This window comes from Macaca nemestrina, chromosome 2 (genome assembly GCF_043159975.1).
Source record: "Macaca nemestrina isolate mMacNem1 chromosome 2, mMacNem.hap1, whole genome shotgun sequence".
Lineage (NCBI taxonomy): Eukaryota > Metazoa > Chordata > Mammalia > Primates > Cercopithecidae > Macaca > Macaca nemestrina.
Window position 1 is genome coordinate 17,612,540 of NC_092126.1, and position 24,381 is coordinate 17,636,920.

The 24,381-nt window shown below is 38.2% G+C and overlaps 1 long non-coding RNA gene across 1 annotated transcript; it reads right to left on the reverse strand.

The window, feature by feature from the left end:
- Nucleotides 1-1,149: 1,149 nt before the first annotated feature.
- LOC139361737 (uncharacterized) lies at nt 1,150-17,777 on the reverse strand. Its single transcript, XR_011619318.1, has 3 exons — nt 17,711-17,777; nt 8,041-8,241; nt 1,150-1,300 (listed from the first exon to the last, which is right to left on the reverse strand). It is a non-coding gene; the product is annotated as an uncharacterized lncRNA (long non-coding RNA).
- Nucleotides 17,778-24,381: the final 6,604 nt, after the last annotated feature.

Below are 24,381 nucleotides of genomic sequence, written 5' to 3' on the forward strand. Positions count from 1 at the left end.
TTCTGGAAATGCTAAACTCTCCACAGAGACTTGGGACAAAGAAACATAATTAAAGGCTCTTATCAAGTGTTATGTCATCTTGTTCTAGTTTTACACAATGCTCTTGATGAATGAAGAAAATGGCAATAAGTAATCTGTTTTTTTTCTGCTGGAGAATAATATGGGAATAGGAACTTGCACAGCAACAAGCTTGGAAAGTAATCTGTCCTGTGGTCTCTGAGTCTTAAAAGCTCAGTCTACCTCTAAGAAAGGAGAGGCAACTCAACTTTTACGGGGACGTCTATGTGTGTGGAGAGGAGTATGAATGAGGCTAGTTATGCTGTAAAATAGCCACATCGTTTCTTGCTACATTTTTGTGTTTCCAGCCCATATACACTTCGTGTGTTTCTTGGCTTCTTTATTCGGATGAGGCACCAGCATTCAAGTGACCTGAGGGTGTAGTTTTAAAAGCTGCTTTTTGTGACAGGGGTGGTGGCCTAGCCCACAGGAAATGAAGAAAACTGATAGGCCCAACCTTTGAGTTCCCGCAGAGGCCTGAAATCAAGACACTTGCTCTTGAGGACAAGAACTACTTTGTAAAGAATAACCAATGTACCCGCAGCTCAGAATGCTCTGTGCCTAAGCAGAGCCAAGCCCCGAAACTCATTTTTCCATAAACAAGCCTCAGCCGCAGAGACATAACTCTCTTTAGACTCTCTGGATGATTTCATTTACTAGGCATGCCAAAGCGCCCAGATGTATGATTCGCTCAGCCTCATTCACTGGGGAAACTGATCTTTTCTTTTGATTTGGTATTAGCAGAAATGTCATTTATCTAAGCTTTTCGAGGAGGTTGCCTATCTGGAATTTGTCTCCTAAGACCCTGAAGTCATTTTCAGGGTGACTGTCCCTCCCCACCTCCACCCTGCCATAGTCACATGTACTCTCTTCCTAAAGAATTTAGACCTCCAGTTCTTTCTCATGTAGTGTTTTTCTTTTCTGGGTTTTCTTTCTTTTTTTTTTTTTTTTTGGTCTGATACATCTCTTTTGGTCTCTTGGATATTTCCATGCATAAATGGCTTGACGTTTTTATGACTTGTTATTTAAAAGAAGAAAAAGACTTGCTGTCTTCACTGTAATCTTTTTAATGTAAGATAATTCCAATGACAAACAGTGGTAAAACAAGCTTATTTCTCCGCCAAACATGATTCAACCTTGATGGGCATTTCTTCTTTCTCTTCGCCCTTTGAGAGAAAGTGGGAGGGCCAGGAGGAAAGCCAGATTTGAGAAGAAAGTGCCTCATTAAATTCCAGGCATGGATCTGAAGCAAAACGACAAGGAAAAACAAAGCACTTCTCTAAATTTTTATATGGCTTTGCTTTTTTTTTTTTGAGGTGGTTTCAGACAGATGGCAGAGGTTAGTTCCATCTTCCTGGCAGCTGTCAGCCACTGAGACACTTGTGAACTCCAATCTAGACTGTCTGCCAGATTTTCCATAAATACAGCCACACATCTCCTGAATTTCCCAGGCCGTGCTAATTTCAACAACTCTATCCCATTGTTTCTACAAATACCTTGACTTGTTAGGTTTCAACTACTTGTTTCAATTTTGATTCTCTATTAAAGTAGAATATATTCACAGTAAAGTAGACAAATCTAAGTGTCCATCTTTAGATTTTTACCTATTTACACAGGCATATGTGTACACATTAAGACAGAATATTTCCAGTGCCAACGAGGTTCCCTGTGTCTCTTTTCTGACTCAGAAATAGCCAGACTTCTGACTTTCATCATCATATTTTACTTTGTGTATTGTTGATTTAGTCAGTGCAGAGTCTTTTAGACCTGGTTTCTTTCATTTAATATAACACCTGTGAGATTCATCTATTTTGTTATGTGTAGCAGTGGCTTGTTCCTCTTTACTTGTATGTAGCATTCCAATTTATAAATACACATACCATCTATCTATTCTCCTGCGCATGGGCATTTGGAAACATCCTTACTTTTGACGACGGATGATTTGGTTACCATACCCACAAGATATCAGACATCATCAAAGAGTGGGGCAAAAAACACAAGGGCTTTCACACTTAATACATGGGATCTCACACATATTAGCTTAGTGCCCTCACGCAAGTTACTTAATTTATCTGAATTTGCCTTACACATCATTATGAGAAAGACATGGGATACCATCTATACATGTCTATACTAATTATTTACACAAGATAGAAATACAAAAGATTGCTATCATGATTTTTTTTTTTATCTTTGGGGCAAATTAGTTGTTAATATGACATAGGAAGACAAAACACCTACATAATTAGTGCCTCATTATACCATTAGAAAATGACAAGACCGTGTCAAGGAAAATTTTTAAACTTTATCTTGGCAGAAAGTATTTAATTTCTGGTATTTTAGAGAATAATTCCAGAATGGGATTTTGGGTGTGGGCTCTAAGGATAAGGGTTCCAAAGATTTGTCATTTTCAGAGAAACATACTAATTCTTCAAAGTTCATCCAACAAAAGACTTTGGAGCAATTACAAAATTCCAGTCACTGTTGCAGCAATGAATCAGACAGTTTATCCTCATGACTATTAGTGGAGAAGGATCATAAATAAGTAAACAATTAAATTAGTAAGATACGTTTGGGAGGCCAAGGCGGGTAGATCACTTCAGGTCAGGACTTCGAGACCAGCCTGACCAACATGGCAAAACCACGTCTCTACTAAAAATAGAAAATTAGCTGGGCATGTTAGCACATGCCTGTAATCCCAGCTACTCAGGAGGCTGAGGCAGGAGAATCGCTGGAACCCGGAGGTGGAGGTTGCAGTGAGCCGAGATCGTGCCATTGCCCTCCAGCCTGGGCAACAAGAGTGAAACTCTGTCTCAGAAAAAAAAAAAAAAGATAAGTTTTTATCAATAAGTGTGGAGGTAAAACACAGAACAGGGTAAGGAGAGAGAGTGGTGGGTGTCAGATGCTGCTTTAGATAAGGAGACCAGGAAAGGCCACATTGAGGAGGGCATATGTAAGCAGAGAACCCTGTGCAGGAGTCATTAATCAAAGCTCCTGGGGAAAGAGACGTCCAGGCAGAGGGAAAAGCAAGCACAAAGGCACCGAGTCAGAAATGAATTTGGCAAATTTCAGTAACAGCAAGGAACCCAAAGTTCCTAAAGGGTAGGAATCTGGGGATTTGGTGGGGAGGAGCGATACTGGTTGAGGTTACAGACGCAGGCAGGGGCCAGACCCTCTCTATTTCATCCACTCACTGTTAGTGTTAGAAGCCTCGGAATGTGCCTTGTGGGCTGCTGGAGGGTTAACTTACTTCTCCAAGATTACTCAGAACCAGAGTTGAGCAAGAATCCAAGTTTTCTTCTCTGTTTTCCATGCTGCCTAACTTTAAATAATATATCTCAAGTCCATTACCAAATCTGGGTATGATTTAATGCTAATGATTATAATTCAGCCAAAGAGAATAAGAAAATAGGCAATAAAGAGGTGTTATTATGATGAACAAATTCTCAAACTTCCCAACTAGAACAATTTTGGAAAGAACTGAATCTTTTGAAACAGATGCCAAACACTGTTTGAAGATACTTTTGATGGTTATTTAGCTATAAACCTCCTGATAACAAAAAACACACGGTGTGGCTGCTTGCCTGCACTCTAATTTTCCCTGGAGCCCAGGCGGCGGCTGACGCCTGTAATCTCAGCACTTTGTGAGACCGAGGTGGGCAGATTGCTTAAGCCCAGGAGTTTGAGAGCAGCCTGGGCAACAGAGTGAGACGCTGCCTCTATTAAAAATAAATAAATAAATCCAAAACATATGGTGAGACAATGTGGTGCGATTGAGCAGTGCTGAGGATGTGGATGTCATTATATAGTGACACAAAGTGTTGTAATAGATGGGGGCCGAGGGGCTGGGGTTAGCAGCATTCAGGTAAAGATGCTTCATCATTACATATCCACTAAGGGTACAATATCACAGGACAGTAAGAGCAGAAAGTCTGCAGTCGCCCCCAAATTTGTCACTTACACTAGAGAAGTGACCTGAGCAAGTTACTTAACCTTTCTGTACATCAGTTTCCTTACCTGTAAAATGAGGATAATACTAGCCATGTCTTTGTTCTCCTCACTGCCACAACTCCCCTCCCGCTTAACCTCTCAATCACAGCCACTTCTAATACCATACATTCCCCACAGGAGAGGAACAGGAACACAAGTGAAGAGGGACATGTGGGTTGTAGATAATGCAAACAAGGCAGGCTGAAATAGACTTTAAGTTTGTACATTCCCAATGAGCTGATTGTCACTGTGGTGCAACAATTACATTTCAGTCACGAACTCTGACACATTCCATTAAACACCCTTGTTTTATTTCAATACTCACTAAGCTAATATGTGACCCTCAATTGACCTGACTAGAGGGAGAGATGTACAGACTCAATGGAGCTTTATTTCTGATTTCTGTGAAGGTACATTCTCATGGTCAGTGTTTGCATTGGCTCTCTGACCTTGAGTAGTATTGTCATATAATTTGAGTAAAGGGAGAGATAGTGGTTTTCATGCTTACGTGAATATTTCTAGTCTGTGTGACAGACGGTTTATTGTTCTTGGATAAATTGGATTTCATGAATGAATGAATGCAATTTACAAATAGGCAGAATGATCCTAACTACAGCATAAAAATGTCACTTCATTCCAATCTTTCTAAATCAAGATTTCCTGGTGTGAACTACTTAGACTGGGGGAATTTCTTCTCAGCTGACAGTCACATTTGCTGTTAGTTAATGCCAAAGACAGCCTGAAATTTTGGTAGGAAGTGAAAGCTCTGAAAATTGAACTGAATCAGTTTAGTGTCTACCACATATGGCCAGCCTTCCTTCTCAGGTTTGAGTGTCACTAACTTGAGTAGAAGAAAAGAAAACATGCACTTAGGGTTCTTCCTATAGTCTTCCATGGAAATGTCTCTTTTTGCTTAAAGGCACCAAAAACAACAAAAAAAATCATAAGCTATAACTCCTAGTAACACTTATTAAGAGAAGGCTCTATTGTGGGGACAACCTTCATGATATATTTTTGCTCCACTATTTTTAATTATTAGTTCATTCAATTACAAATTATTGAGATTTTGCTGTATCCTGTATACTAGGCACTGGTTATCTTTAGGGATTTAAAGAGGAATAAGAGAATGTTTGTACCAAAAGCTTTTAGAGCTTATAGGGAGGAATACAAAGAAAAACTTATTAAGAGTTAATTTATTTCCCATCATTCCAATAAGATCATTGGCAAAGATAAATAAAATGGGACATTGTACAAAGAAGTAATTACCTACAAATTAAAGTGAACCAATTGTTTAGGGGAAGCAGATTGATCTTGATTCTAAAACCTGACAACATTCTATTTAGAGAAAGAATATATTTTGGCTGGGCACAGTGGTTCACGCTTGTAATCCCAGCACTTTGGGAGGCTGAGGTGGGTGGATCACTTGAGGTCAGGAGTTCAAGACCAGACTAGCTAACCTGGTGACACTCTGTCTCTACTAAAAATACAAAAATTAGCCAGGTATGATGGCTCCCGTGTGTAATCCCAGATACTTGGGAGGCTGAGGCAGGAGAAGTGCTTGAACCTGGGAGGTGGAAGCTGCAGTGGGCTGAGATCACTGTACTCCAGCTTGGGCAATAGACACAGACTCCATCTCAAAAATAAATAAATAAATAAAAAATAAAAAATAGAATATTATTATTAACATCCTCAATAAGATCCTTAGAGTAAACATAACCATATTTTTCGTAGACTTCCTCTCAGTATGTGATGAAGCACAGCTCTCTATAAACCATTTGCATGAGCAGGAGGGAGACAAATCGTGAACTCTGAATTACTGGCTGTTTAATAGTCTGTCATGATAGAAAGAGCGGGATTTTGCTACATGGAGACAGATAGAGTTTGAGATCTCTAAACCTACTCCCAGGTCCCCATCACGGCTTGTGAGTGAGCGGTGGAAAGGGCCAGACAGTGATGCTCCAGTTTCTGTCAGAGAAATGTAGCTTTTATCTGTTTCATAACATAGACTTCTTTGTCAGATTTTATTGAACAAATGATTCTTGTGCCTTAAAACAACTTTAAAATTATTTATCTAAGGCAATGTTTGTGGTAAAAGCAAATTTCCACTTTAAAATGTATATAATATTCATAATCCAAGGTTTGATAAATATCAGCAGCTATTTCAAGATCATACCCTTCAACAAATATTTGGGATGCAGTGATTCCCAAATCTGTGATGCCAGAAAAATGTAGGTTCTTGACTTAGCAGTTAACAGAGTTGGAACAGTAAATGATATTGGCTCATAAAGGTTAAGGAGGTCAAGGCAAACATATGCCTAAACAGAAGACTGACACAGCCCTGCACAGGAGGGCTTCATGAAAGAATCAATGGGAAAGATCTAAATGTTTCTCTTCTTTAATCTTAATTTTTAATTTTCTTCAAATTTATATTTGTGTGTGGTTTTTAAAGAGATAAGCAATTGACAAGGCTTTTTGTGAAAAACCAGTTGTTCACCATCACACTCTCACTACCTTAACATTTCTTTTCCTTCAGAAACCATCTTTCCCCATTCTTTCAGGTAATTTTTTTGGTATTTATCCCCATGTCTAAATGACCAGGTTGAATCACTAGCTGTAATTTTTACTTTTAGGTACTATCTATTGACTTCCCAGTATGGATAAAGGGAATTTAGCTTTCTTATACTCTTACATTCCCTACCAAAAACATGAACAATTCCTGTTATCCCTAATCCCCAATTTTAATTATCTCATAGGTTTTGCTGGATACATCTTTGGTGTTTATTAGTGATTGGAAAAATTCTATTCACAACTAGTCATATGGCTTAATCTGATTACTTTTATCACTCTAATTTTCTCTGAAGTTACTAGTTTCTTAATGCATTTGCTTATTATTCTTTGTACTAATTCAATCCAAACTTCCCTCAACTCAGTTGTGTGAATTTTTTCTCACGTTAAAACATATCAAGCATTTTAAAAAATGCCATCTTCTTAAAGACTTTTCTCTGGAGTTCTCTGTCCTGCTGCAGCCTAGACTGAAGACTTCTCTCTGGGCCAGCTGCACAGCTGCCCCTTGGCATCTGACCATGACCCTTTGGATTCTATGTAGCTCTCTCTTACATTGGATCACCTATTTCCTGTGTCCTATTCTCCTGTTGTTTACTACATTGCATTGGAGAAATACACAATCTAGTAACTCCCTAGAAATTGTGTATGGGCAGAATGATGTTTGATCCCTTGAATATCTGAAGATGTCTTTATTCTACACTCATTACTTGAAAAATTATCTGAACATAGAATTCGAAGTTGAAATAATTTTTGTCTGTAGCTTTGAAGGCTTTGCTACATAGTCATTTGTAAGTTGTGAGGTTGTGATGCCATTGTGATTGCTGATCTTATGTAACTAAATTTATATTTCCTCCATTTGGAAGCTTATAGAATTTTCATTTTTTCTTAGAGTTTTGAAATTTCCCAATAATTACCCTTTGTGTGGATCTGTTTCAGTCAATCCATTTTTCTAGAAACTCAGTGGACTTTTTAAATCAGAAAATACTTGTCCTTCAGTTTCAGAAAATTTTCCGCAACTATATTATTTTTATAATTTATCCTCGACAAATTTTTGGTTATAGTTTTTAAAAAATTCCCTTTATTTCATATATCAGATCTGTTAGATTTATCCTCTAATGTTCTTATAGTTTTTCGTCCTCCCCAATCCCTCCAATTCCTTTACTGAAGTCTACTTTCTGGTATTTTTATTTTCTAAGAATTTCTTTACATTCCCTGAGTGTACCCTTTAAAAAAAACTGTTCATATTTCATGAACTTAATATCTCATCTTCCTACTCACACTGATGATTATTTTTTGATATTTATCATTGTAATTTTATTTTCTTTCAAGTGGCTTTATTTATCTTTGGTCTCCACCTCATATGTCAGAGACTGCTCATTTTTCAAGACTGTAGTACTAAGAAGCAGATTGCAAAATGTCTGTACTTACCATTGGCACTTCTACTAGGTGTTTTCTGTAGCATGATCAGGATGAGCCATTTTGGGAGGACCTCTTGCTATCAATCTTGTTAGAAGGTTTCTCTTGACTGGACTGAGTTCTCCAAGTCTTCCAGTCTCTTGCTTTGAGGATAGAATCCTGGCTGCCAGCGTTTTGGCATTCTGATCCTCTGTAGAATAAATTTGTAGTAATCTGATGGATAAAGGGATGGTATGTAGAGAGATCAATTTTTTTTAATGGATTTTCAAAAAATCCTACTCTTTTCACTTTTTTCTTTAGCAGAGTATATTAATTGTGTAGACTTTTTGGTCTCTACCACATAAGTTGGGTTGTTATTCATTTTCCCCGAGTAGTCTTAGGATTAAGCTCTCTTGTATTTGTTAATTTAGTTACCACTTATTGATCTCCATTTTTTTGCTTTCAACATTTTTCTGTCTTCAACATTTTTCACTGTTGTGTGTGTGTGTGTGTGTGTGTGTGTGTGTGTATGAGCTCGCTGCCAGAATCTTTGTCCCTATGGGTTTATAGCTTTAAAATACATAGTTCTTTTGTGTGATTTTGGGAGGGAGCAAATTTCATTGGTCTGCTTAGTCTTCCATCTTTAATCGGAAAACAATGTCTTGATTTTCTCAACAAATCATTCAAGGTCAGTTCTAACCAGAGGTCATTCTTCTAACCAGGGGACATGAATGAGTGAATGTGAATGGTATTTGGCAGCATCCACTTTAATAATTTCAGAAGCTTAAATTAGAATGGTATGTTCTGTAGAGTAGGCATTAGCCAGTTCCAGCTTACTACCTGTCTTTGTAAGATTCAGGAGCTAAGAATGGTTTTAACATGTTTAAATAGATTTTAAAAAATCAAAATAGAAATAATGTTTTGGGACATGCAATATTATATAAAACTCAAGATTGTGTCAAAAATAGAGTTTCATTGGAATACAGCTATGCTTATATATTTGCTGTGGCTACTTTTGGTTCTATGACAGGACAGTTAATTAGTTGTGACAAAGACCCCATGGCCCACAAAACCCAAAATATTTACTATCAGGCCCTTTATAGAAAAAGTTTCGTGATCTCTTCTCTGTAGTGTAAAACCTGGCAGTTCAACAATTGAAATATGTAGCCACTTTAAATAATATAATGTTTTGGTAAAACCTCCAAGATAAGCAAGTTAAAAAATACATTTCTAGATACCTCTGCTAGCTTGCTTTGTAGATTTACTAGATGTAAGCCATTATAGCAAAGCAAATATTTTGATTTTAGAATATTTGATTTGCATGCATTTTTCCACTGGCAAATAGACAACAGATCTAGAGTCTTGTAATATATTAAGGCTGCCACTTAGCTGGGTGCGATGGCTCATGCCTGTAATCTCTGCATTTTGGGAGACCAAGTCAGGTGGATTGCTAGAGTTCAGGAGTTCGAGATCAGCCTGGGCAACATGGAGAAACAGTGTCTCTACAAAAAATACAAAAATTAGACATACACCTGTATCCCCAGCTACTTGGGAGGCTGAGGTGGGAGGATGGATTGAGCCCAGGAGGTTGAGGCTGCAGTGAGCCATGATTGTGTCACTGCATTCCACCCTGGGTGACAGTAAGATTCTGTCTCAAAAAAAAATAAAATAAAATAAAATAAAAAATAAAACAAAAGACTGCTATTTATATATGGCAAAATCTCTTGTTAGCCTATATAATTGTGCTTATCTTTTTCTTTCCTATAGCAATGGTGTTTGCTAACTAAATGGATTCTCAAATATTGAGAAGGAGCAAGCAGAGGTGGGATAATGAGGGAGAAGAGAAGATGTTATGGACTGAATTTTGTGTCCTCCAAAATTCATATATTAAAGCTCTAGCCACCAATATGATGGTATTAGGAGGCGTTGCCTTTGGAGGCTCATTACGCTTAGATGACATCATGAGAATAGAGGCCCCATGATGGGATTAGTCACCCTATAAGAAGAGGAAAAGACCAGAGCTCTCTTTCTCTCTCTTTTCCATGTGAGAATACAATAAGAAGGCAGCCATCTGCAAGCCAGTAACAGACCTCTCACCAACAACTGAGTCTGCTGACACCTTGAACTTGGACTTCCCAGCCTGCAGAACTGTGAGAAATAAATGTATTTTGTTTAAGTTATCCACTTGACAGTGTTTTGTTACAGCAGCCTGAGCACACTAAGACAGAGAGTAGGAGGAAGAAGCTAGAGAGAGACAGACCACATTCCTATTAACTCATTGGTAATTATTCCTAATCTTACAATTCTGACTCTTGGGTGGTATTAAGATATATGTTTTATGTTAACATTACTGCCCTAAATCCATGCTGACTTTTTATGGTTTATCACTTTACTTATGTCTGTTAAATAAAGGCCAATAAATCCTGAGAATCATCTCAAATATTCCTGACAGATACTGCTAGGTGATAAAAATATGATAAAAGTACCCTCAATAAAGAAAGGAAGAAATAAACCATCACTTGTTCAGAGCCTGTACCTAGTCCACCTTTTTCATATGCTATCTCTGTAATGCCATTCACAACACTATAAGATAGGTACCATTATTATCCTCATTTTATGCCAAATGAAACGGAGTCTTACATACATTAGATAAATGCTGCTCAAAGTCTTACAGCTAGTAAGTGGTAGGACTAAACTTCCAGCCAAGGCTTTCTGTTGACCAAGTCTCTACTCTTTAAAACCAAACATGCCACTTTGTAGCAGTTCCAAGAAAATGTTTTCACTCTAAGTTCCAGGAAAGGGAAGAGACATCCCTAAAATATTCCCGCTCATCTGCTGAAAGAAAGACTTAAAAAGCTTTAGACTGAGGGCAAGAAATTCCTTACAACAACTTTATTTAGGACTATAGAGAGTCCTTCATCTGTCCGAAACATTAATGGGTCAGAATAATCATTCAATGAGATGCCTGCAGTAGTCACTTCAGTTGGAGATGGTACTGAAGGGATAAACTTTTCCCCACACTTTCTCCACTGCCTGGGCCCCACTGTTGGTGGGATACCAATTCTGTATGCTTTTGGTATCTAGAACAACTGAAGGTCAATGTGAAAAGACTGTTTTCAGATATTCTTTTATTAATGTTCTTTGGAGGAAAGAACATAAAGAAGTGGGTTATTTGCAAAACTCTGCCACAATCCTTCTTTGTAAGATACTAGGGAATCTACCTGCTTTTGATGAATCAGCTTGTCTATTAGGAGAGTGAAGTGTTTTAAATTCTCTTTTTTCTTTCCTTCTTTCCCTTGTTTGTAACTCCGGATCCTTCTAATACTTTTCAATCACTTTGGATTTTTTGTTGAGCACCTACTAAATGCATGGCCTTGTATATGTTGTTGCAAAAAAACATGAATGTCAACTAAAAAACAACCACTCCACCCCTAATCCCAATCACATTTTACAATACAGTAAAATAATCTGAAGACATCTTTTATGAATGTCTTCTCCCCTTCCTTAAACTGATTATACATCTTTAGTCTTACTTCTTGCTTTCCAGGTAGGATAAGTTGCTGCATCAATCAGTGAACTGGAGTTCATCTGTCAAATACAGTGCAGATCACGCAGTTGCTTATAGACATAGGGTCTGCCTGGATCCAGAGCTTGATTTGTCTTTTTTTGTTTCTCTGCCTATGACTGATTTTATCCAGTGGCTAACTTCATAGTGAGACGGTCCATTTGACAATGATTTGCCCATAATGCACTAGATCACTGATCCATTGTATGGCCTAACAAGGAACTGCAGGTTCTTGTTCCATCTCCATATCTGGGATCAAAAAATTCCAAAGTTGTTAATAAAGGAATGGTTTTCCAGCCCCCAAAAGATGAGATGGATGGGAATTGATTTTGAAAAGGATTTTGAATAATCACATACTTTTGCATAAATGTGTCTTAGGGGACACTTTACAATTAGGGCATCTGAAAGGCTAGACTGCATTCCTTCCTTTAAGACATTCAAGTGCTCTCATTTTTTTTTGTTTGATTTTTAATCAGTCTGGCTAAAGGTTTATACATTTTATTGATCTTTTTAAGGAACTAGTTTCTAATTTTATTTATTTTTCTCCATTTTTTTCCTCTGTGTGGTTATTTAATTAATTAATTTATTTTTATTTTACTTGTTTGTTTTTTTTTCAACTTTTACTTTAGATTCAGGGGGTACATGCACAAATTTGTTACCTGGGTATACTGTGTGATGCTTAGGTTTGAGGTATGAATGATGCCTTCACCCAAGTAATGAGCATAATACTCAAGAGTTAGTTTTTCAGCCTTTGCCCCCCTCCCTCCCTTCCCACTCTAGTAGTCCCCAGTGTCTATTTTTGCCGTCTTTATGTCCATGAGTACCCGATGTTTAGCTCCCATTTATAAGTGAGAACATGTGGTAATTAGTTTTCTGTTTCTGCACTAATTTGCTTAAGACAATGGCCTCCAGCTACATCTATGTTGCCGCAAAATACATGATTTAATTCGTTTTATGACTGTGGTGTTCCGTGGTGTACATGTACCACATTTTCTTTATTCAATCCACCATTGACGGGTACCTAGGTTGATTCCATGACTTGGTTATTGTGAAAAGTGTTGCAATTAATGTGTGAGAGCATGTATCTTTTCCACAGAACAATTTGGGTTGTTTCATACACACACACACACACACACACACACACACACACACACACACACACACAAAGAGAATTGCTCAGTTCAATAGTAGTTTTGCTTTAAGTTCTTTGAGAAATTTCCAGATTGCTTTCCACAGTGGTTGCACTAATTTACATTGGCACCAACAGTGGATAAGCATTCCCTTTTCTCTGTAGCCTCACCAACATCTGTTGTTTTTTGACTTTTTAATAATAGCCATTCTGACTGGTGAGAGATGGTATCTCATTGTGGTTTTCATTTGCATTCTCTGATGATTAGAGATGTGAAGCATTTTCTCATATACTTCTTGGTCACTTGTACATTGTCTTTTAAGAAATGTCTGTTTATGTCTTTTGCCCATTTTTTAAGTGGGGTTATTTTTTGATTGTTCAATTGTTTATGTTCCTTATAGATTCTGGATATTAGATCTCTGTTGGATGCATAGTTTGCAAATATTATCTCTTATTCTGACGGTTGTCTGTTTATTCTGTTAGTGGTTTATTTTGCTGTGTAGAAGGTCTGTAGTTAATTAGGTCTGACTTGTCAATTTTTGTTTTTGTTGCAACTGTTTTTGAGTCCTTAGTCATAATGCTTTCCCAAGGTCAATGTCCAGAATCATGTTTTCTGATTTTCTTCTAGGATTCTTAGTATTTGAAGTCTTACATTAAAATTTTTAATCCATCTTGATTTAATTTTTATGTAAGGTGAAAAGTAGAGGTCCAGTTTCATTCTTTGGCATGGCTAGCTAGCTATTCCAGCACCATTCAATTTATTGAATAGCAAGTTCTTTACCTTTTGCTTATTTTTGTTGGCTTTGTCAAAAGTTCGATGACTGTAGGTGTGCAGCTTTGTTTCTGGGTTCTTTATTCTGTTCCATTGGTCTATGTGTCTGTTTTTGTACTGGTGCTGTGCTGTTTTGGTTAGTGTAGCCTTATGGTATGGTTTGAAGTTGGCTAATGTGATGCCTCCAGCTTTGCTCTTTTTCCTGCGGATTGCTTTAGGTATTTGGGCTCTTTTTTGGTTTCATATAAATTTTACAATAGTTTTCTTCCAATTCTGTGAACAATGACATCAGTAGTTTGATAGGAATAGTGTTGAATCTGTAGACTGCCCCTTGGAGTGCCCTTGTTTTTACAAAATAATAAAAGTTTGTCTGCAGGAAAACAGCTTTGGATAAATTCTGACTTGAGTTCAGATAGTAGCAGCATTTACTACTATGTCCCTTTGAAGAAGATGTTTAAATTTCCTAAATCTAAACTGTCTCTTTGAAATGGATATATGGAAGGTAACTTTTTTATTGAATTGTCCTAACTCAAGATGCAGTCTGACAGCCTGATGCAGAGTAAATAAATACTGGCTAGATGTTGCCTGCAGTTTCCTTTCTTCTCTGTCTTAAATTGAGCTAATGAACTCTTCAAACAAATGTTATTCTTCACTAGATGATACGCTTTGTGTTCATTCCCTTTTGCCTTTCTTCTGTGGAGGGATGCCTAAAAATGATTCAAATGAGATTGGAAAATGTAGGATTAAACACTTAAACAGGATTATTTGTTGAAGAACCATTCAGAGTCATTAATGCATTACAACATTGGTGCATTATAAAGTAACAAAGAGGAATAGATGTAGCATTTGGCTTAATGATTTGACCACAAAAATTAAAAAAAAATAATTTGTTGTTTTAAAAGAAAGAACTTGTAAATTGAGTGTTCTAAGGAATAAATTTTGGGAAATGTCAGTTTAACAATGGATGCAGGGAAATTTGGCCCTACTATTAAGGAAAGAAAACAAATTTGTACAACATGTATCACATATGTCGAATAGTTAAATGTAAAAAAAAAAGTCTGAAAATATATTAAGACTAGAGTAAAATATGGAAGTACATTTTTAAATTGTTCCATGCCAAGAACTCTGTGTTCCTGGAATAAATTGAAAAAATTACAAAGGTATATTGATGGATTTGATTATACAAATGCCCAAGTACTTCTTAGGCCAAAAAAAAAAAAAAAATACTTAACTTTAAGAGGCAAAAGTCAAACTTGAAGAAATCATTTATTTAAAATGGCAGACTTTGTAAGCAACTTAAACAACTAGTGAATTAAAAAAATATGTATAAATAGGCCAAGTGCGGTGGCTCACACCTGTAATTCCAGCACTTTGGGAGGCCGAGGCACGTGGATCACAAGGTCAAGAGATCGAGACCATCCTGGCCAAAATGGTGAAACCCCATCTCTACTAAAAATACAAAAAACTAGCTGGGCCTGGTGGTGCGCGACTGTAACCCCAGCTACTTGGGAGGCTGAGGCAGGAGAATCGCTTGAGCCTGGGAGGTAGAGGTTACAATGAGCTGAGATCACACCACTGCACTCCAGCCTGGGCAACAGAGTGGGACTCTGCATAAAAAAAAAGAAATAAAAAAAATATAAATGATCAAAATATATGAATTGCATGTGGATATAAGAGGAAATAAATGGCCTGGCATGGTGGCTCAGCCTGTAATATCAGCACTTTGGTAGGCCTAGGTAGGTGGATCACGAGGTCAGGAGTTTGAGACTAGCCTGCCCAACATGCTGAAAGCCCATCTCTACTAAAAATACAAAAAATTAGCCAGGCATGGTGGCAGGCACCTGTAATCCCAGCTACTCAGGAGACTGAGGCATGAAAATTGCTTGAACCCAGGAGGCAGAGGTTGCAGTGAGCCAAGATTGTGCCACTGCACTCCAGCCTGGGTGACAAGAGTGAAACTCTGTCTCAAAAAAAAAATTATGAATAAATTCATGTAATATAATATTTAAATAAGTTAAGTTAAAATAAAGAACAAATTAAGGACATACATTGTGTTTATAAAGTTTGTAATCATTCAAAAAATTCAATACTCAGTATTCTTAAAAGGGTTTCTCTCTCCCATGGAACACTTATATGAACCTGTGGGAATAGTAATTTGTGTCATATTTATAAAGAATACTTTGGTAACATATTATTAAACAATTGCAGGTGTATTAGTCCATTCTTACACTGCTATAAAGAACTGCCAGAGACTGTGTAATTAATAAAGGAAAGAGGTTTAATTGACTCCCTAGTTCCACGTGGCCGGAGAGGCCTCAGGAAACTTCCAGTTTTCTGCCAAACCCACAGTCATAGCAGACTAAACCCACACCTCTTCACGGGGTGGCAGGAGATAGAATGAGAGCCGAGTGAAAGGGGAAGCCCCTTGTAAAACCTTCAGATCTTGTGAGAACTTACTATCACAAGAATAGCATGGGGGAACTGCTTCCGTGATTCAGTTGCCTTCCATGAGGTCCCTTTCCCAATACATGGGGATTATAATTCAGATTACAATTCAAAATGAGATTTCTGGGTAGAGACATAGTCAAACCATACTATTCCACACCTGGACCCTTCCAAATCCCATGTCCTCACATTGCAAAACACAATCCTGCCCTTCCAGCAGTCGCGTTAAGTCTTAACTCATTCCAGCATTAACCCAAAAGTCCAAGTCCAAAGTTCCTCATCTGAGACAAAGAAAGTCCCTTCTGCCTATGAGCCGGTAAAATCAAAAGAATGTAGTTACTTCCTAGATACAATGCGGGTACTGGTAATGGTTAAATACACCTGTTCCAAATGGGAGAAATTGGCCAAAACAAAGGGGCTATAGGCCCCATGCAAGTCCAAAATCCAATAGGACAGTCCTTAAACCTTAAACTTCCAAAATGATCTCCTTAGACTCAGTGTGTCACATCCAGATCATATTGATGCAAGAGGTGGGCTTCCACAGCCTTGGGAAGCTCCATCCCTGTGGCTTTGCAGGGTACAGCTCCCCTCCTGACTGCTTTTATGGCCGGCATTGAACATCTGCAGCTTTTTCAGTAACACAGTGCAAGCTATCAGTGGATCTACCATTTTCACAGCTCCATTAGGCAGTGCCTCAGTTGGGGACTCTCTGTGGGGGCTTCAACCCCATATTTCCCTTTCACATTGCCTAGCAGACGTTCTCCATGAGGGTTCTTCCCTTGCAGAAGACTTCTGCCTGGACATCCAGGCATTTCCATACAACTTCTGAAATCCAGGCAGAGGTTCTCAAACCTCAATTCTTGTCAGGCCCACCATCGTGGGTAAGTTGCCAAGACTTGGGGATTACAACCTCTGAAGCAATGTCCTGAGCTGTATATCAGCCCCTTTTAGCCACAGCTGGAGCTGAAGCAGCTGGAATGCAGGGCACCATGTCCTGAGACTGTATGGAGCAGGGGGGCCCTGGGCCTTGCCCACAAAACCATTTTTTCCTCATAGGCCTCCAGGCCTGTGATAGGAGGGGCTGCTGTAAAGGTCTCTGACATGCCCTGGAGACATTTTCCGCATTGTCTTGGTGATTAACATTTGGTTCCTCATTGCTTATGCAATTTTCTGCAGCCAGCTTCAATTTCTCCCCAGAAAATGGGGTTTTCTTTTCTATCACATCATCAGGCTACAAATTTTCCAAACTTTAATGCTCTGCTTCCTCTTAAATGCTTTGCTGCTTAGAAATTTCTTCTGCCAGATACCCTAAATCATCTCTCTCAAGTTCAAAGTTCCACAGATCTCTTGGGCAGGGGCAGAATGCCACCAGTCTATTTGCATAGTAAGAATGACCTTTACTCCAGTTCCCAACAATTTCCTCATCTCCATCTGAAACCACTTCAGCCTGGACTTTATTGTCCATATCACTATCAGCATTTTGGTTAAAGCCATTTAAACATATTTTAGGACATTGAAAATTTTCTCATATCTTCTTGTTTTCTGAGCACTCCAAGTCTCTAGGAAGTTTTAAACTTTCACACATTTTCCTGTCTTCTTCTGAACCTTACAAACTGTTCCATCCTCTGCCTGTTACCCAGTTACAAAGTCACTTCCACATTTTCAGGTGTCTTTACCGCAGCACCCCACTCTCTCCTGGTACCAATTTACTATATTAGTCTATTCTCATGCTGCCATAAAGAACTGCCCAAGACTGGGTAATTTATAAAGGAAAGAGGTTTACTTCACTCACAGTTCTGCATTGCTGGGGAGGCCTCATGAGACTTACAATCATGGTGAAAGTCATCTCTTCACAGGCTGGCAGGAGAGAGAAAGAGAGCCAAGCATAGTGCAAAACCCCTTATAAAACCATCAGATTTCATGAGACCTTACTATCACAAGAAAAGAATGACGAAACTGCCCCCATGATTCAATTACATCCCATGAGGTCCCTCTCCCAACACATGGGGATTATAATTCAGATTACAATTCAAGATGAGATTTTTTTTTTTGTGAGGACATAGCCAAACCATATCAGCAGGTAACCTAAATACTATGGTCTTAATGTTTGTTCCCCAAAATTTGTATGTTGAAATCCTAACCCAAAGATGACAGTGCTAGGAAACAGGGCATTTGGGAAGTGATTAGGTCATGAAGGTGGAGGCCTCATGAATGGGTTTAGTGCCCTTACAAAAGATATTGCTCATAGATCCTTTATTTCTTCCACTGTATAACGGCACAATAAGAAGGCATTTTCTATGAATCAGAAAGCAGGCCCTCACCAGACACTGAATCTGTCAGCATCTTGATCTTGGACTTCCCAGTTTCCAGAGCTGTGAGAATTAAGTTGTTTATAAGCTACCCAGTTTATGGTACTTTTTTATAGTTCCCTGAATGGAGAAATAGGCTAATTTTTTAAAAGAATGTAATTAGGGAAACGATAGAGCATACATTAGAAATAGTGTCTTGAAGCCCTTAAAATATCTTGAAGATATTTCAGATATAATATGAGCCCAACTAAAATAAATTTATCTATAAGTATACCTGAGAGGAAATAAAACAAAATATTAACCTTGATCATCTCTGACTGGTGGAATTAGCATTGTTTCTTTCTTAAACTTTCTTTTATTTTCTATAAAAGAAAAAACCCTATAAGCTTAAAAATATATAATGACAACTTGGATTGGCATTTCTAACACTGAATTAAGTCCTTGATGGTAGGACAGGAAGTAGTGTAGACAAGGAGTAGCCTAAACAAAAATGCCTCCTAGTCTGCTTACATGTATATTGGACCATTTGATAAGGCAAATAAAGTGTCATGTCTAAGCTCAACTAATCAGCTGATAAATAAGTTTTTATCTTGGGTTGTGAGAGTCTTTGGAAATGAAAGTGGAAATGAAGGATAGAGGCAAAGAAAAGAAAGAAGTAGTGTTGAGCATCCCAAGAGTTAGGGCCACTATCAAATTTGGAGGATGGTAGCGAGTATATGTGTTGTAAATTTAAAAAGAACCATCTCAACACTGTTACTTTTAATATCATCTGTAATAATTCTTCAGGGGAAATCAGGAACTAACCAAAATCACATGTACTAAGCTATTTGGGGTCATGCTAATAAGTTTTATAAATGATGAGTTTAAGTTTGTAATGATAAGCCCATATTAATCCAATTTATTGATAAAATGCCCAGTATATTCACAGTTTTCTGCTCTAGACTCCAAAGTTAAAGCATGGAAATCTGTAAAAACTTACTAAGCTGCTTTTATGTGTACACAGCACAAAGGGAAACATTAAAAAATAAAAAATAAATACAACCCGCTCTTCTCATGTTTAGAATTTCTGTTTTTTGGGTGTATTATTTGTTAGTTTGTAATGCATTCTGCCAAGACATGAATGATTCATTAGAATAAAACAATTATAAGGTAAATTTAGTCATCATAAAACAAAAAGCATCCCAGGAGATTTATTAGCCTATCTCTTGGATGTAGAAAGGAATTGGATGTCTCCACAGTGGCTCTGTATCTATTGAGTCTATTCCCATGTGTGTTCCTCTGCCTCTGAGTCCTGTCAAAGTTACAGTTTCTGGTAGCTACTTATTTTGGCTGTCTCTTCAGTCTGCAAGCCATTTTCCTCGCTGAGAACTACTTCCTTGCATATAGCTATGTGCTCCAGTCAGCTATAATCGCTCTGTATGTCCCCATCCTTTCCCATAACTTATGTGGGGAAGGAGTTGTGGTGTGGGGGCATCTGACACAAAGTGGGCCAATGATAATCTTTTTTCTAGGCAGGTGGAAGTAACACCAAAAGGCAGGGAATCCATCCCTATGTGTGTCTGGGACTCTCAGAAGCTATGAGGCCACAGGGACAAGGAAGCAGAGAAAGCCAATTTACAGAGAGAGAAAGTAGAATGAAGTTTTCACTGGAAGAAAGAAAAAGAAAGTTTTTTGGGTTTTTGCAGAATTCCCTCTCCTAATCTCAGTTCCTCTTTAAAATCTGGCTATGTTATGACTTCTGGTTTCTGTGAAGCACCCTTATATATTTTTAAAGATATCTGGCTCTGCTGGCCTGCTCCCCCAACTCCCAATTTTTGATGTTGCTGTTAAGGGAATTTAATAGTCTCCAGTTATTTGCAAATCAGGAGACTTATTTAATATAAACTTTTACAAAAGGCACATATTCCATGTATTTCATCTCCTTCAGGCCTCCCTGACAAACATGTCCTCCTTTGGGGCTGCTTTGTTTGATTAACTTAAACTTGTACAATATTTACATGATTTATAAAATGCTCTTGTATCAGATTGTTTGGGCTCCTCTAGAGTAGTCATGGTCTATTGTGTAAACACAGCATTGATGTGATTTCTACAACTTGCATTATTTACCCAACAGACTGTGTAACTGCTCCAAATGTACCATTATGACTGTCATGTGGCATAAATCTATCTTCAGGCACTTTTGAAAGCATGACTCACTGTAGTCTTTTGTGTAAGGGAATTTATGAAATGTGTATTATCCATTTAATAAAGTCTAATGTCTGTCTGGTGAGCTGAGTTAATCCACTGGGAAAAAATTAAAACCTATGCATAAAGGAGAAATAATTTCTTATACCAACCATTTCCAGCACTCCTAGTCAAAAAGTCTTATTTATTTGTGTCTTCACTAGACAGAAATTTACAGCCCTGTTTTGTACACTACTTTATCTACAGCGTTGGGCACAGGATCTGGCATAGGGACTAATATACTTTGCTGAATGAATGCCTGAATAAACTCATATAAGTTATCTCACTTAATTCTAGCAGCATCCTCATTTTGCAGATAAGGAATGGTGACTCAGGTATGGTAAATAATTTTTTTTAAGTCACATAAATTTATAAGTGGTGAAACTGGAATCTAATCCATCTTACCCAATGCCTTAGCTACTTCAATTATGTCAAAATAACAGAAAAGATACAGAAATAATAAAACATTACTATAATAATCATCATAAAACAAAAAATATATATTCCAAAGAATACAAAAACAAGTAAAGTAAATCTTTCCAGACTGGAAGTCAGGAGATCAGTGTTTTACAAGATCTTTTCTTTCAGTCTGCTACATGTGTTAGGCAAATCACTTCATTTTTCTTATCTTTCTTTTCCTTCTTGGTGTTTTAGCTTATTTTCTAAAAACCACTGTTTTAGATACTCCCGTTTCAGTTGTTTTCATTCTCTCTTCTTGGAAGCACCTGAGAGCAATTGCTTAAATTTTAACGTTTTACTCAAATTTTACTCCCTAAGCACCTGGCTTGCCTCACACCAGTCCTGGCCCTGCTCTCCACAGAAGCCCGGGAAACTCCCAACATTGCTTCCAATCATTAAAAACGTTCACAAGAGTCAGTCATTAACAACTTTCACAAGAGGCTTTATGCTCACCTCTCCAAGGAGACTGAAAATCAGAAGGAATACATTTCCAGTAGAATTTTAAAGGTCCTAAATCATCCCCTGGGTAAGTAGGATTGTCCACCTCTTCCCCTTTTCCTTCCTTTTACTCCTTTTCTTTTTCCTATCTTTCTTTTTCAGTGTTGCTGCATGTGGGACTCCTTTCATGCTTCTGCATTGTATCAGGTATATACCCATCAGCATGCCCTTGAATGGACCGTAGTAAGAATAGGAGTAACATTTCTCCTCTCAGATGACATGATCAGGTATGACCTCTATTATCCTCTGTGATTGTTGCTCTCATGAGTATTCCCACCCTTGATCTGGACTTTGCATCTTTTTGGGTGAAGTTCATGTAGTATTTGGTTCATATTGTCTTCTCCTGAGAATAGAAATGTGTCATGGCCATGTATCGGGGGAAGTCTGGGCATTTGGCATGTTGGCGGCATAGCCCTGTTAAGCACTTCTTTTGTTCTCACATCCACCCAGATCTGGAGATAGCATAGCTGCCTGATTGCTCACAGCACCTTGGTAGAAGAGCAGGGGAAACCCACAGTTGCTGAAGGTTGAAGCTCTTTGTGGCTTAAGCTGGGCTGGGTTGAGTTCAATGCCCCATTTAGAGATTGAAAGACACATCTTCCAAACTTCTGAATTATATTCCAGAGGGCCTCAACATAGGAAAGTGAGACAACTCTGAGTGAGAAAAACTGGGAACAAACCCAATAGCTCTTCTCTCCCTGCAGACCTCATGGGTTTCATTATTAGCTATGAGTGTTTTGGATATCAGGACTGAAAGTTCATTTTATACGCTGCCTCTTGAAGTAAACTGCCAGTAGTAGACCAAGCAGTTATTGAAGGGCTCTGGGTTATTTTTAGGTGAATACAAACAAACTTTAGCTATTGTTTTTAAAAGATAAACTTCGGGAAGATTAAATTAGAAAAACAAGCAAACAAATAAGCAATCAAACAAGAAATGACAGCAACAAAAACAAACCCTACACAAAGAAAATCAAAAAAGAAACAAAATTAACACCCCGAATGGTATTTGAGCAATGGTGAAAGACAGAATCAACACATTGCCTTGTCCTTAAAAATTCACTGAAATAGCAGAGAATGATGAATAATATACATGCAATGAGGAAAACAAAAATCTCTTGCCTTTCCATGCACTCCAGAGCTTAGCTGAAATAAGTCCCTATTCCTGTTTGAGTTTGGCCTTGTAGGGCTTTGAGATCAGAAAACAATCCCTGCACACAGAATTGGATGCTCACTAGCTAGCATTTAAAAATAGGAAATGAAAATGACTGGCAAAATAGAATACTAGAGAAGAGAGGAAATAAACCACGTTCCCATCCTACTGCTCTTTCATGATCTGTTCTGTCCCACAGGCATAGTGGAAATTGCTTTGCTTGTGCTGGCAATGGGGTTTCACTGTAAGTTATTAAAAAGTCAAATCAAGGTTTTTCAGATCCTTGTAATTACAAAGCCAAAAAGCAATTGGAAACATATATTCAGTACCTTCACAGTATTTGCTGTGACTTCCCAGTGACATATAGGCAGGGGCATGCTATTGGGGGAGGATTTTTCTCTTCAATTCCTTTAGCCCTTTCTGAAAGAAAAAAGAATTCTCAGCACCATCTTTCAATTAAATGAATTCAGTTAAGTAGCTTCACAAACAGAACACATTTCCTATTCGGCAGAGGATTCATTAAGATTGTCTTTTTGTAACTAGCTCTGGCCCTCACCTTACTGACTAGATGGGCTAGGCATCACACATTAGGGTCTGCATTTGAGTCAAAGCTTGTCCTGAGTTAAGAGTTTGGGTAGGAAGACAAGGACCGAACTTGGGGTGTGTATGAGTTGGGGAATGAAAGAGTGTGTATCATGAAAAAGAGTGAAAGAATATGAATGATCTCATGCTGTGCAAAAAAAAAAAAAATAATGCAATGGTTCATTTGTAGTCTCTCTGGGGTATGTGTTCTGAGAAATTTTTCCTGCCTCATCATATTTGCTTCACTGAGATCCAGTAACCATGATTCATGATTTTATCACAGTGGAGCTGAACAACTGGCTACAAACATACATAGAAAATAGATCATCTGACCACTCCCAGTGTGTGCCACATGCAACTAGGGAGGCAAGCCTGGGAAGAATCTCAGCATATAGTCTCCCATTCACCTGGAAGGACTATGTTCTAGAAAAAGAATAGGAATTGAAGCCACCTCCCTGGGGTTTTGGATGCAGTTGACTGTATGGCATAACAGACTCTAGGAATGTTTGAGCCTGTCCCATCTGTTTTCTTGATAATGAGGAAACAGGCTAAGGGAGGTCAAGCACTTGTGCAAGATCACACAGTTGGCCAAGAGCAGAGCCCTCTAATCCCTGCTGCTTGGCCATTGCACATCAGTCTCAGGATGGCCTTGAGAAAACAGCTTCTCTTCCCTGTTCTGTCTAGTGGTTTCTTGTTCTCTATTTTTGTTGAGAGGTTTTTGGGGCTAGTGGTTATGGATATGGGCTCTGGAGACAGTCAACTTGGGTTCAAATCTTGCTTCTGTCACTTAATAGCTCTGTAATTCTGGACAAGTTACTTCTCTGAGCCTCACTTTCCTCTTCCAAAAAGGAAGTTGTTGTAAAGACAAAAATGGCAGTACGTGTAACATGACCCAGCTTCCTTGCTCCCCTCTACTTTTCCCCCTCTACATTTACTTTCTTTAAATAACAGGTTTCATCCACCTTTGATAAATATGAGAAATGTGATTCAAGAGGCTTATGGTCCATAAGGCACAAGATCAGGCTGATATGTTACAGTCTTGAGACAGATATTTGTTGTTTTACCTACCTAGAGTTTTCCTATTCTTCTCAGAATAGAACGCCCCTTCTTTTACCCACTCCAATGGCGTGGTCATAGATGGCCCTGTCCCACTGATCACAATTAATTTGTCCAGTATTAGGCACCTATACCAAATTGAGCAAATAGGTTATTCACCTAGATTTTTACTAAAGGATCTGAGAG